General features: G+C 40.1%; 1 protein-coding gene across 2 annotated transcripts in view; it reads right to left on the bottom strand.

The window, feature by feature from the left end:
* Positions 1–13,886, bottom strand: part of klhl5 (kelch-like family member 5) — a 73,036-nt gene that overhangs the window by 55,580 nt on the left and 3,570 nt on the right. The window lies entirely within an intron of this gene.

The following is a 13,886-nucleotide window of genomic DNA, read 5'->3' as shown; positions in this document are numbered from 1 at the left end:
TCTATTATGAATTTTTGATCCATGGAGGTTTAATATTTGGAAAACTTTCCTTGAGCCGAGAAAAGCAATTTAAAAAGTGGTGTCGTTATAACAATGTAGAGTCTATAAGCCAGGCTGGAACTTGTGGATGGTGTCAGCGACAGAAACAGTACTACACATATTCAGTATGCTTCTTACTGCAGAGGTAAACACAGAAGCTATAAAACTTTTTTTGGCATATGCGTCAGACGAGTAACTCCATTGGAATGAATTGGCGCCATCTTGGCATCCGATATCTAGGTATTCTTGATAACTATTATTCTTCCAGCTCCGTCACCCGATGCCATTTAGCCCCAAATAACTTTTTCCCATAGACTTACACTGGTAAAGAGACGTCTGTTAATCAGTGGATACAATTTTTTTGAGTGTCACAGTCCCTGCAAAATGATTATTTCACTATTGGGAGTGTTGATCTATTCAGTACGATAACATTTCGAAAGTAGCCAGCTTGGCTGACGGAAGTTAGATGCAACAGGAATATGATCTTAAATCGGAGAGCAATTAACTACATTGGCAACCAAGATTACATGTTTCCCTGATGCTAGCATGTAGCTACATGTAGCAGTGTATGTAATATAAACACTTGTCTGGAGGAAATGACTGAATAAAGAAATTATTTCAAAAGTAGAGAAAAAAGCAGTTGGAAACAGAACATTCAGAACAGTCTGAAACCTGAGGTTTATGCTCACAGGTATAACTTTTAAACACGTTTAATGTGAACCTCCTTCATTGTAACATTATATAGTCTATATTTGACAGTAAAAGCATAATAGGTCCCCTTTAAGGATGATTTCTTAGGCCTGCGTGTACCATTACCATTTAAATCTCCTAAAACTGTGGCTCATCTGCCTTTGAACATCCAAAAGTGAGTTTGTTGCTTAGTGCAGGATAAAAGGGACAGGGCTTTTAGTACAGGAATTAGAGGTTCAGCTAACGATGAGAAGGATAGGAGGAACACGCAGGAGACCTTGTCAGTAATTACTGGAGGATGGGGGGGCATTTAGAGGACGCTGACGCTGCAGCTTATCAACTCCTAACTGGCCATCAGTACTTCATATTTTAGCACAAGGGAGCTTTTATCATGCATCTGGTTTATTGAGAGAGTGAGACAATGAATGAAATCATCGGATGATAGAGGGGCATTTAGGTTGTGTGTGTGTGTGTGTGTGTGTCCGAAGAGAGTCTGGAGATGGGTGATAAAATGTTAATCAAACTGTAATGGCTTGATTGTTCTCACTGATGTATGATTACAATTATCCATGCCAGAAACGATTACAATTACCCATACAGAATTAACCTGCGTCCTCTGATTGATAATATATTTCTTTTATCAGAAGGACAACACAAAGTTTCATAGAAAATGCAAGAAAAGCCAATGTCACTGAAATGTCAAATCTACCAGCTGGCTTTCTCCCAACACATCTGCTTGCTCCTTTTCTCACAAATTCATGAATAACATTATCCTAAAATAAAATTCCTAAAATAACATTTGCTTTCATGCACGAGAAAGTCTGTTTGTGTGTTGCTTTCCATTGTAGCATTAGATAGAAGGTGTATTTTTGTTTCCATTGTACAAGCTGCTCTACAAGACGTGACAAAAATAGTCAGCTCTAGAAATACTACACAGTTTTCAAACAGGCAGAGAAAGAGAGAAAGAGAGAGAAATGTGTTCATCTCTTATCAAGCTCTTACGGTAAACTGTATGCTCTGCAAATAGCGCAGTCATCAGAGCACAAATAATGCATACAAACCTCCACAAAACCAGAAGCAAGGTGGACCACTCAGAGTGACAGTGTACATTACATCATCTCTACCCTCTTAATGCACTGACAGGGACTTTGTTTACATGCACATTTATATTTTACCATTATTCCAAATATGACAATATTCCGAATTTGATGTGGGTCATTTAAAGTGCTTTTTTTTTTTTTTTTTTGATATTCCGAATAAGGCTTTAGGGTCTGTATCCACATGTTTTTATGTCACCCTTTTTTTCAGCGCTGGTGTCTTTTTCCAATTGTTCCCAATGAGGACATGAGGCTGCCTGGAGCGTTCCACCTTTTTTGTGCAACCGCTCTTGAGTGCTTACAGCTGAAAATATCTGAACTTTTCAGAAAGGTGCCAGTGATGTCACTGCTTCTTCTGTTTACTGACACAACAAAGACAGAAAAGCTAATGTTTTGGGAGCACATCTGCTGACATTGTCCGGATGTTGCTGGTGAATACTGTGTAGTTAATGCTCTGTTAATTTAGCATATGTTAGCTACCTAGCTAATGTTAATGTCAAGATAGTATTGTCATAGTAACATACCCGAGTGGGGCACATCATGTAATAAAGCACCAGGAGCGCTCTTTTATGAAGTACCGGGATGAAGTGTTCCCCAGCACACTGCCACACCTCTCTGCTGAAGTAAAATGTTATGTGGACCCGCCCTTATTCTGAAGGTCGAATTTCGTGACTAAGACATGGGATATGCTGATATTATTCGGGCTTGAGGAGCAAATGTCTTTTGTCTTACATGTCTTTGGACATGTATAAAGCACATTTAGAAAATGCATCTCAATTCAGGTTTTTAATTGCCATTTGCAACACGGCCTCTTGCCTATTTACAGTCGGCTCTGTGTGTTGTATCCAAACTAGTCAGTAACAGTTTGCAAGGCTGAGGAAGAGATACATGCCCAAAACAAAATCTCACATTTCAGGTCAGAAAAAGAAACACACCTACTTTTAAATAAAAAAGACTTGGATCAACAGGTTTTTGGATATGCACATATATTACACCACTGGCCTTTTTAAGAAGGTGGCTGAAGGAAAGGAAGAGGGAGGCTGTGTTCACATGATCCACAAAGACCACCACAGGTAGGAAAACTCTGAAAAAATCCTGTTTTGACACAAAGACGCAAAATGGCACAAGCAGCTGCAGCCATTTCACTCTCTCTACTCATCCATACAGTATTTTGATGTCATAAACAAGGCATCAGGGCATGTTAATCGGAGTCACATGGCTGCATGTAAATAGGAATAGCTTAGTGGGCACATTGTTTTTTCTCAATAAGGGCAAAAATATTTTATGCATGTAAACACAGGCAGTGAGTAATTTCAGAACATAGTGGAATTTAAGCTCAAATCTCTTCATGATGGTAATGAAATATTTGAATACTTTCATTGCTGACAGTCAAATCAAAAATGAAAACTTGTGACTGTGTGACTTTTATTTTGGACCTTTCAGCTGAATCTTCAGTCTTCTACTGTCTCAGGTGACATAGCTTGAAATTAGGGCCTCAAGGCTGTGTAACGAGCTGCCAGAGGATATAAAGCTCTCTGAGTGACTGTCTTCATTTAATTCTCTCCTAAAACCATACTTCTATCAGATAGCGTATCCTGATTTAACCTGAGCTGTCTGTCTGTTTTACTGCTTTCTTTTTGATTTTAATTCTTGTTTATAATCTTGATTTTAATTTGGGCCTTCTTGTATTTTATCTTCTACTTTGGTGACATTTTAGTCTGTTTTATTCTCCTTGTGTTTTAAATCTGTTTTTGAAAGATGCTAATTTGAATAAAGTTTATTATTTGTTATTGTAGGTGACAGCAGTGTGAAATGTTACGTCACATGACAAAAAAAAAAAAATGCTTGCACAACTTTAGACTCATAATCTTAATTATTTGAGTCTCTGTCATGGCCTTTTAATTCTGACTGCAATACTTTACGTCCTTGAGGTTCATTTATTCTTGTTTAAGGTATTTTAATAACCTACAGGCTTTCTGTTCTCACAGTTTAAATGTGTTGTGACCAAGATTTTATTCGGTTGTATCAAAATATTTGATCACATTAGAATTTAGTTGCTCCTTGCGCATTCAATCAATCAACAATGTCTTGTCAGCATTTCTCTTGTTTGAAATCTTCCATGTTTCTAAAAGTAAGAGCTGCTCGGTGGCTGTGATCATTGCGGCTCGCTCTGTACCACTGCAGTTTTCCATGGTGTATTGATTAGACCCATGGAGTGGCTGGCTCTGCAGTGACGTGGCAGGGAAAACATAGACCACACAACAGGATGAATACTAGGAGCTGAGTGGAGTTAATAATTGATTTTTCTTACCACTTGGAGGCAGCGTAACAAGCTGTAAACACAACACATCATCACTTTATAAAGTTGTTGTGGTGAGAGTGTTAAAAAACAGTTTCCCTTTTGTTGGCAGAAGCATAGCAACATTAGCAGCCCATTTATTTCAAGATGTTTGTCCAACTGATGAGTGTAAGAATCAATATATATTGTTCTTACTGTGTAGCTCTGATTGGCTCTCTACCACCTTGTGAGGGAAAATGTAAGGCTCTGTAGCTACAAGATGCTTCAACAAGGTGCCAACTTTGTCTGCTGTTTGCTGCTTGGCAGGTGGTGCACAGCAGTGAGTCTGCAACCAAAACAATGAGCTGAAATACTTGTAAAGGCTCTGTAGAGCTGAGGGGGACTGCAGAGTTGGGGTGATAAGGTAATTCTCAGTGGGTTTTTCATTTTGAGCAACAACTTTAGGCATTTTATCCATTTTAATGAACCCAAGAAAAACATGTTGGCATTGTATAATTCTGCAATCTACAGATACATTATATTTGTATGTAATACTGTGGCACAGGCATGTCCAAAGTTCAGGCCAGGGGCCAATCATGGCCTGCCGATATATTTTAAAAGGCCCTCGTCTTGTCTTTCAAAATATACTATATGTAGCCCATCTACCAATATTGGTTAATCAAGCTATATCACTTTGCTTTTTTTTCCATACACCTCATGATAACAGGACTATCAAACTTTGAAGACAAGCACAAAGTAGGAACTATGTAGGTGGAACTAGTGTGTTTTCATATACAGACAGTAAACAAGCGAACAAACAAAGAAAGGTGTGTAAAGTCAACAGCGAGGGCTGCCACTTTCAGGAGCAATGAAAAGCTGAATACTTTTTCAGTAGAAGATGAAACACTTTTGTTTGTCTCATTTTTATGTGATTTTTTTTCAATAACCCATATGATGCTGGCCCCCAGGTATTTTCACATCATCAAATCTGGCCCCCATTCAAAAAAGTTTGGACACACATGCTGTAGGAGATATGTTGAAACTTTATGTTTGTTTAAGTTTCCACAATGTTGTGGTAAACACTGAGTATAGTGTTAGTTCTGGCAGGACACAATGTCAAGCTCAGCTCACATCCCAGCTACATCAGCTGATCTCAAGCAGCCCAATCAACTGAAGGAGGAGCTGACTGATGAAAGGGAGTCAGCTGATAGATCACATGATTCCTTTCTACGTAACCAATTGGCAAATCTCATTCAGGGTGCCCTATTTAAACTGCTTCAGCCTGCCTACTGTTGCTGCTTCCTCTGCAAGTCGCTTTGCAACCCGCCTCCACCCCAGCTCCTCCTTTTCATGCTGTATCTGACTTATCAATGTCATTTCTGGTTGTCATTGATGCTTGCTGTGTTCTGTTCCCAGGAGGTCTTTGCTGCCTCTCTCCCTACCTCAGGCTTTCCATGTAGGTGCATGGAAGGGCAGAGAGGTTGGCTCTCTTTGCCTCAAGCTTTCCTCGTTTGCACGTGGAAGGGCAGGGAGGTATGATCTCTTTGCCTTAGGCTTTTCACATAGGCGCATGGAGGAGACTTTCTGCATAGGCCTAGGAAAGGCAGAGAGGCCACAGAACAGATTCACACCGCCAAACATAATACTGCAAACGGAAAAGAAGTTTTCATCGACTTAAGTCTGAAGTGCGATTACGTTTAGGCACAAAAACACTTGGTTATGGTTAAGAAAAGATCATGTTTTGGCTTACAATACTCTTTTTCATGGCACTATTCCAGCTTGAAATGCAGTAATGTCTCGGTAAAAAACAACTGCTCATGCCACTATCCCCATTAGAGGCCCAGCAATGGGATGCTAAATAACACTAACGTTTGGTGGCTAAAAGCACAGCAATGACTCACTAAAAAACATTCAATTTTGTTGTCTGTTCGTCTCGAGTTGTCTTGGCAGTCTTCTTGCCTATATCTCAAGCCATCCACCATCCATTCCACCTTCCTGTGATAAAGTCAGTCAGTCACTATAGAAATGTTTGTATGATATGTAAGAAATGTGCAAATGTATTTGTGTTTTTTTTAGATGGATAGAAAGCCTTCTGAATAAATGCAGAAACAACAAATACAGCAGTGGATGGTTCTGACTTCTCTGTGTTTAGAACAAAGCGGCTGAATTTCTGTCTATACTCTTTTATAAAAAGGAAACACTGCTCTCACTCCTGAGGGATCACTCCAAAGTCTAATTCCAACTACAGATTGATTGTCTGGTCTTACCAACTGATGTGGGTATATAATGCATCTATTTATCATGCATTTTATTGAGCTTTTATGTTTGCGTGTTTTTATTGTGTTTTTATTGTTTTTATGATGCATTTTTATTGCAACCCTGTCTGCAAGCCTGCTTTCCCTTTCAGGACAATAAAAGTTGATGGTGTGAGTTGCAACCAATAAAGCACTCTAAAGTGTAAAGTGCTCATGTTAAGTTATATCAACATAAACAGGGTTCCGAGACCTTAAAACAGAGTGTGGACTTAAATTTCAATTTCCGTATAAAGTTTGTAGAACTAGTGAAATTCTACATTAGAAAACAACCTTTTTACCCAGCAGCCACCCTGTGCGCAGAGGCAGAACCGCTCATTTGTTCAGTTGACAGGCTTGAAAAAAAGGTGCAATTGGAGCACATTGATTTTTCCTCATGTTAAAAAGCTTTTATTGACATGGCATTTTCTCACCAGAAAAGGTTACAGCAGAGGAGAGAAGGGGGGGAGGGAGAAGGTGAAACATGAAGGGATACAAAAGAGATGCAGCACCATGATGGCACTGTGCTTCCTGTAAATTCACCCCACTTTAGCCCACTTTAGTGCGTTTTCTTTTGAAGTACTGCCTCTCCTAACACATTCACACACACACACACACACACACACACACACACACACACTCACTCACTCACTCACTCACTCACAAAAGATATGCCTGACTCTTAAAACCTTGAAACTTTGAGAGAGACAGCATGAGAGGCCCCTCCGTATTTCTTTTAGTCAACAAAACAGTGAGGAAAGGACAAGACAAAGAGTCGAGGACATACTGTATTCAGAGCACATACAGCTAATATAAAGCACAGTGGTTCCGACAGACAGGCAGCGAGACAGACGGACAGTCAGAATTATTAGAGCCACGAGGAGGATAAGTCTGGAAACCTTCATCACCTTTAAAGGTTCACTCATAACGATAATCTCTTTGTGAAACATCGTCATTTCTCCATAAAGAGTCATAAAGCTTCACAGTGGCTTCGTCTCTAGAGAGCCAGATGACGCCTTACTGCTGACACAGCACTTAATCACCATGCTCTCCCTCCTCCTTCTCTTGCTCTTCCTCCTCCTCTTTAATAGAAAAACATGCTCACTACTCACAGCTTGTGTTTCCTCCCTACGTTTTCCTCCTTTAGTTTGTTTGCCAATAATTCAAATCCCTTCGACACAGTAAATACACTGTTAATGATCACACCATTAGCTCCATTAAAATATGCATATTTTAAATACAAAAATCTCAGAAAGGAGAAAATGAAACTTGCAGTAACTGAATTTTTGGTTACTTGGGGGCAGTGGAAACATTGTGAGCACAATGTTGACACGTATTCACCTTTTGAGTTGGTGAACTTGTTAGCTAATGTTGTTTATTTACACATCCAGCAGTCACAAAACATTCATTTGGAGTCATATTTCTGACCACCTGGTGAATGTAAGTCCTATATTCACTCTGTTTTAAGGAAATATCAGGCTCTTTAGCTGCTACATACTTCACTATATAGAGCTAGTTTAAGTATTTTCTGTGTTATAGTACATTTCTGTCATAATAAATCAAAAGCTAAAGCTGATGCCTAAATAAAGGTTGCCAGTCAAACTAAGACAGTTGGAAAAATCTTTACATATGTGGTGCAATAATGTATGCACTAATTTATGGTGAAAATGTTTATGTACAACCCAGTCTTACTCCCAACTTGTCAAATACCTACGCTTAGTCAGTGGCCTTTGGTGTTGCATACTGATGCACCAAGGCACAGAAGGGTATGGGTGACCATGCGCATTATCATGTCAAGTGTGTTTCCATTCATATACCTAAACTGTATCCCGTTTTGCTTTTGAGTCCTAAGGCTGCCTGAAAGTAGCGGGGATAAAGAGCTGGCCTACGTTTTGTTTTTTTCTCGTCCCGGTGACATGTAACTCATGCATAACTCTCTCTCCGTGCTGTTGTAGCTGAACAGCACACCGGGAAGTGGTAAGTGGGTCTCGCAACTGTGCATTAATATGCGCTCATCATTGTGACTTAATCACACGCTGTTCCATTTGTATTGCGATGTCTTGTTTTGGTTTATTTTGAAAAGACTCAAGGCATGTAATGAGCGTAAATTAACCTGTCATCCCAAAGCATCGAAAACTGATACTGGAAGGTTACTTAGGGCGTCACAGTTTGACATGTAGGCCCACTGACAAAGCGTCAGTATTCGACAAGTTGGGAGCAAGAATGTGTTGTTATGTAAAGGTAAACACAAAATTGAGGCGGCAGGTGACAATTCAAAATATAATGGAATATGGTGCAGAAGGACTTTCAAATATTTGTTCTCCTGAAGTTCAACTTTTCTCATTTAAAGTTATCCCTGCTGAGTGAGCATACGTGTAGGCATGACTTACTCTTCTGTCATCAGTAACCTCTTTGAATGTGCATGTGGCACCTACATAAATGAATTAATATAATTGATTTTAAACCCCTGGACTTTAATAGCTCATATTTGTTTCAGCATGTTCAAAACTTTCTGCACACAATGGTGAGGCTATAATTTGCTAGGGCCAATTCAGCTTGACAGGATATTGGTAGGGACATGCCCCCAGTGTCCCTACCAAATTCTACACCCTTGAGTAATGGGTACATGATAAACAGCAACAGCTGGAAATGAAAATTGCAAGGACCCTGTTAGAGGGATAAATGAACACAGAAAAAAGACAACATGAGCTGTCACAGCATCAAACAGAGGACGTTCAGACAAAGAGACAAAGATCACGGAGGCCATTCACATCCCACCTGAGACCAGCGACAAGGCGTTATGCGTTTACCCTCACATACAAACTTATCACATGGTGATATCTGAGCCAGCTCCATTTGCTGAAGAGGTTGAGAGGGGTGAGATGAGGTTAAAGATCAGAAGCTCTGAGAGCTACTAAGTACTCTTTCAGCTTGCATTAGTTAATTATGTAATGTTGGGACTTGACTCGACTTATCATGATCATGTCGGGTTTTCAGCAGCCCACAGCCATGCTATTAGTCGGTAGGTTTTTTCTTCTGAGCACCATGTTGGTGCAAAAATTTAATGTAAATCCTTTCAACAGTTGTTCAGATATGTTAGTCTGCACCAAATTGGTTGGCTGATCAACCATCCCTGCTTGGCTAAAAAGAGGTTAGATAGTCGGCTTCCTCTTGAGATGCAAGATAAAGAGAAGAGAGGCTAAGATGAAAGTTTGGCAGTTAATATATGAAGATGTAGGCAGAGGGGGATCTGGAGTGGTATTTTTCTTGTCTCATTAGCATGCTGAATTTTCATTCAGCTGTATGACTGATGGAAAATCTAAAATGCAATGTGAGCTGAGCATGTGCAGATTGCATTAGATGGCTGTATTATTTCCCAGAGGGGAAACAAGTTTGTTCGCCCCCGCAATGTGACAAATAACAAAAGAGACACAAGTCAGACAGGTCACAGCAGACTACTTATACCAGAATAACAATAGTAAATGAACACAGACTAATATGTATTGAAAGAGGACATTAGTGTAGCCCAGGAGACGCCTAGCCGCTAAATTAAAACCTGCAATTAAAACAGCACTAATTACAATAATGTATTTAATACAACTTAAATCTGTGGTAGGAACGAATTTGAAAATACACCCTCCTCCTGCAGCCCCCAGCCCCAGCCAGCCACCCCACAGTCCCTCCATCTCGCTCCCCGCCCTGAGGACTGCTTCCATGGTAGGAGAGCAGGCAGTAGCTTGGGAGACCGACCTATGGACGGCGGCTGTAGCAGCTTGAATTCTGCCAGCCCACCCCCTCAACACAGGGTGTCACAGCGTCACAGGCAGGTAGCCAGCTGCAGCGTCGGGTCTAACTTGTGTATCGGCAGCAACAGTAAGTTTGCTGATCTGGCAGTGAGTTGGGACTGTCCAGGAGTTTGCACTGGCTGGATATGGGCTGCTGCAGCAGCTCTGGAGACTGGGGGTTAGTCTCCAGAGCTGTAAGGCCAGTTTGATATGTTTTCGCCCAATGACACCACAATGATACTGCCTACCCCAGCTAAAATAAATAAAAGGCCAAACACAGGTGAAGAAAATGGGACAATAAATAGGCCATAAATGTGAAATTCAGTTGAAACAACACATATGAAAGGAGACCTTAACAATTATATTTCATCTTTAGTTATATCTCGGAAAGACAACCAAGTATCACACCTCATTCAAAACTTTTATAGCTGAGCAACAAGGACTCTCTTATTCTTTCTGTGGAGCACCTTAGAGCTGACAACAAAACATAAACAAAACCCCCAGCTTTAACAAACAATGATTATAGATCACACAAAGAACAAACTGCATTACAAATCAAAACAAACCAGCTTCACCTCTTTTTCTCTCAACACAAATGATGTAAAGGATGAAAGAGAATTTCAAATCACTGCAGCTATTGATGCTTTAGCCTATATAAAAACATCACTGTGTCCATATAAAGCAGATCCAGGGATTAGATTCAGACATCTCAGCAAGGACCTGATGAGAGAGATCAAATATACAACATCTAATGCCTTAAATACAACCATAACCTGCGCTGAGCCTGCCGGAGCAGAGCCTGTTGTTGAATATCCTCTCATGTACCTAAATCCCTAATCTCATCATGCTGTTACATTCAATCTCTAAACTCTCCACATCAGATTCTGCGGTAATGCAGAGCTCCAGAAATAGCCCACATACAGTATCTCTCAGGTGATTTCAGTCTGAGGTGACGCCGACCGCAGAATGTCAGTTTGTCTGACAGGATTTATGCTTAATGCTCAGAATATTCAGCAAATTACTGGGTCTTGAAGAAAAGTTAGGTGCTGAGAAAGACACCTCTCTCTCTCTCTCTCTCTCTCACACACACACACACACACACACACACACACACACACACACACACACATTTTCATCCAGTCAGCATTTGCACTACACTGTTGTGCTCATCATTAGCGCTTCTGACTGCAGCATTATAAGTGATAGATGTGTAGTGTTAGCTCTGAGTGACAGACTGCGCTATGGGAAAGGTTATTACTGGACAAATCACTTGTTTGATTGAGTCAAATGATTAAAATGGTCTGAAGGTATGCCAAAACTCCAAAGTGGATATTTGCTGTAAACAAGTCTAAAGTTCTGCCAGTGATCTCTGGAGGCAGCAGGATTCACTGTAGCCCATAAAAGTACTGGACCGAATTAACACCATAATGGCAGCTTTGCTTTAATTAGCATCGTTCTTGCAGAGCAGCTCAAAATGTAAAGTTTGTCCTGAGGATGGTGCCAGAGTAAAGGTTATTGGGTCAAATCAAAAGGTTTATCTCTCTGAAGTTTTGATTTAATGCATTAGATTTTGATTTTTCCAGTGCACATTTAAATACGTATACTGTAGGTGGGTAGTTTCACTAGAGGGAAGGCCACTACCAAAAACCAGGGAGACCTTAGATAGCTACAGAAAATTTAAGCAGAGCGAGGGAGGACATGAAAGATGATATCTGGGACTGTGCTCTACAAAGAGTAAATTACAGTACTTCTTGTGAAAAACTGGCATAATACAATTCAAAGTTCAGTCGAGTTCACTTTTCCAAAGCCAGAGTAGCAAAAATATACCCTACTAAACCCTGTGTTGTAACACCCCTACACACGTAACCCATATGTTTTAGTCATGTTCCACTGTCTTCATACCCAAATCTGCAACATCAGTACAGACTCACATAACCTCTCAAGAAGTTTCAGGTGCAGCAGAGACAATCTTGCCTTGACAAAGCCCTGGCATCTTACTGGTCTGTGATCTTTAAAACACTCTCAGAGGTGCTTAATATTGATTTCCAGCCCAGTGCAGCAGCAGCAGCCATATTTGACATAACACAGAAAATACTCTATAAGGACTGTTTTTACAACACTGCTTGCACCTATAAGGATATTATTACACTGGAAATCAACAACTCCACCTCAAGCGTCTCTGTGACTGAGTGAGCTGATGCAATTCACACAGTTAGGGAAGATAAAACTCTCACTAAGAGGGTCCAGGGATAAATTCTTTTCTATCTGGTCTTAAGTAAACTAAAAACTATACCTGATAACCCCTCAGCAGTTTCTTCCAGTTCTAAATATTTATTCATGTAGACCACAGTATAGCCCATCTAATAGAACAGCTAAGAATTGTTTTTTTCCCCTCATTTACACTTCTAGTTTTTCACTAACTACTTAAAGGAGCTATATGTAAGAAATCTAAAGCAAACAGTCGTAAACTCATCCTAATATGTCACAGAGACTAAGGAATAATGTTCATATAACATACTGATCTCACCGACAACAATAATACGGCCAGAATATTCGCATTTAAAAAAAATTTTTACAGTCCGCAAATCACGTTTATGTTTTGAATTTGTGTTTTGGCCTGTTGCGCCACCCACCGCCGTCTACCAGTCACGCAGTCAGTAGANCCGTTTTGGCCACATTCTTACATACAGCACCTTTAAAAAAAGATGCAAATGTAAATCTAAGTAGATGTTTACTGTATTCTGTGCTTTTCAACATTTCCAAACAAAAAGATGAAAAAAGTAATAGCTTGACATTCTTGAAAACAGGCTATTTTCTTTCCTGCTAAACGTCAGATGAGCAGATTGATACCACTCTCATGTTTGTCTGTTAAATATGAAGCTGCAGCCAGGAGACTGTTAGCTTATCTTAGCATGAATGTTGACAGTTGGAAGAAACAGCTAGCCTGACTGTTCAAAGGTAACAAAATCTGCCTACCAGCACCTCTAAGGCTCACTAATTAACATGTTTTATTTTTGCCTGTCTATACCGCACAAAACCAAACTGTATACACAGATATTTGTGGTTTTATGGGGAGTTTTTTGCAGGGCTATTTCTATATCATCTCCAGGCTCCAGCCTCAGAGCCTATTTAGAGTACAAACATTAAAGTGGCATCAATTTTTTTTGGTGTGTTGTTAAATGTTAAATAATTGCTTTAATGAGAATCTGGTAATTTGCTTTTGAGATAACTTGTTTAGGACCAAAGTTATATTCAAGGGTAAATTTTGACCCTGATGGATGACCCTGAAATGAAGGGTCACAAAAATCTTTCCTCTGTGCCTCATTATCCAAACTGAATTTAATAGCTATCTGGCCACTACTTGTATATATATGTACTGCTCCGAGTAGGCCGACAAGACTCCAGCAAGCCAGCTGACATCTCCATACTCAGTTTGCCCTGCTGGAAAAGCAATAAAATGGGGGGTATAACATCCTGAAACCAGAGCGTTTGAACACCTGGCTTTCCTCTTAGGGCCGACTCTCTCCAGGCATCTTTAGTCAGGTTTCAAATTTACATCTTCCAAGTCCATCTGCTGGAGCTTCCACTCAGTCAACCGCAGTAATGATTTCTTAAAATTCTGGAAAACTGTCAGGTTGAAAGTTCAGTTGTTATTGCTGATTCGTCAGTGAACACAGCAGAATCACAGCAGTTCACTAATCACACA

The sequence above is a fragment of the Epinephelus moara genome, chromosome 5, assembly GCF_006386435.1.
Source record: "Epinephelus moara isolate mb chromosome 5, YSFRI_EMoa_1.0, whole genome shotgun sequence".
NCBI classification, from domain to species: Eukaryota; Metazoa; Chordata; class Actinopteri; order Perciformes; family Serranidae; genus Epinephelus; species Epinephelus moara.
Note: the sequence above shows the minus strand (reverse complement) of the source record. Positions and strands in the feature narration are given on the sequence as shown.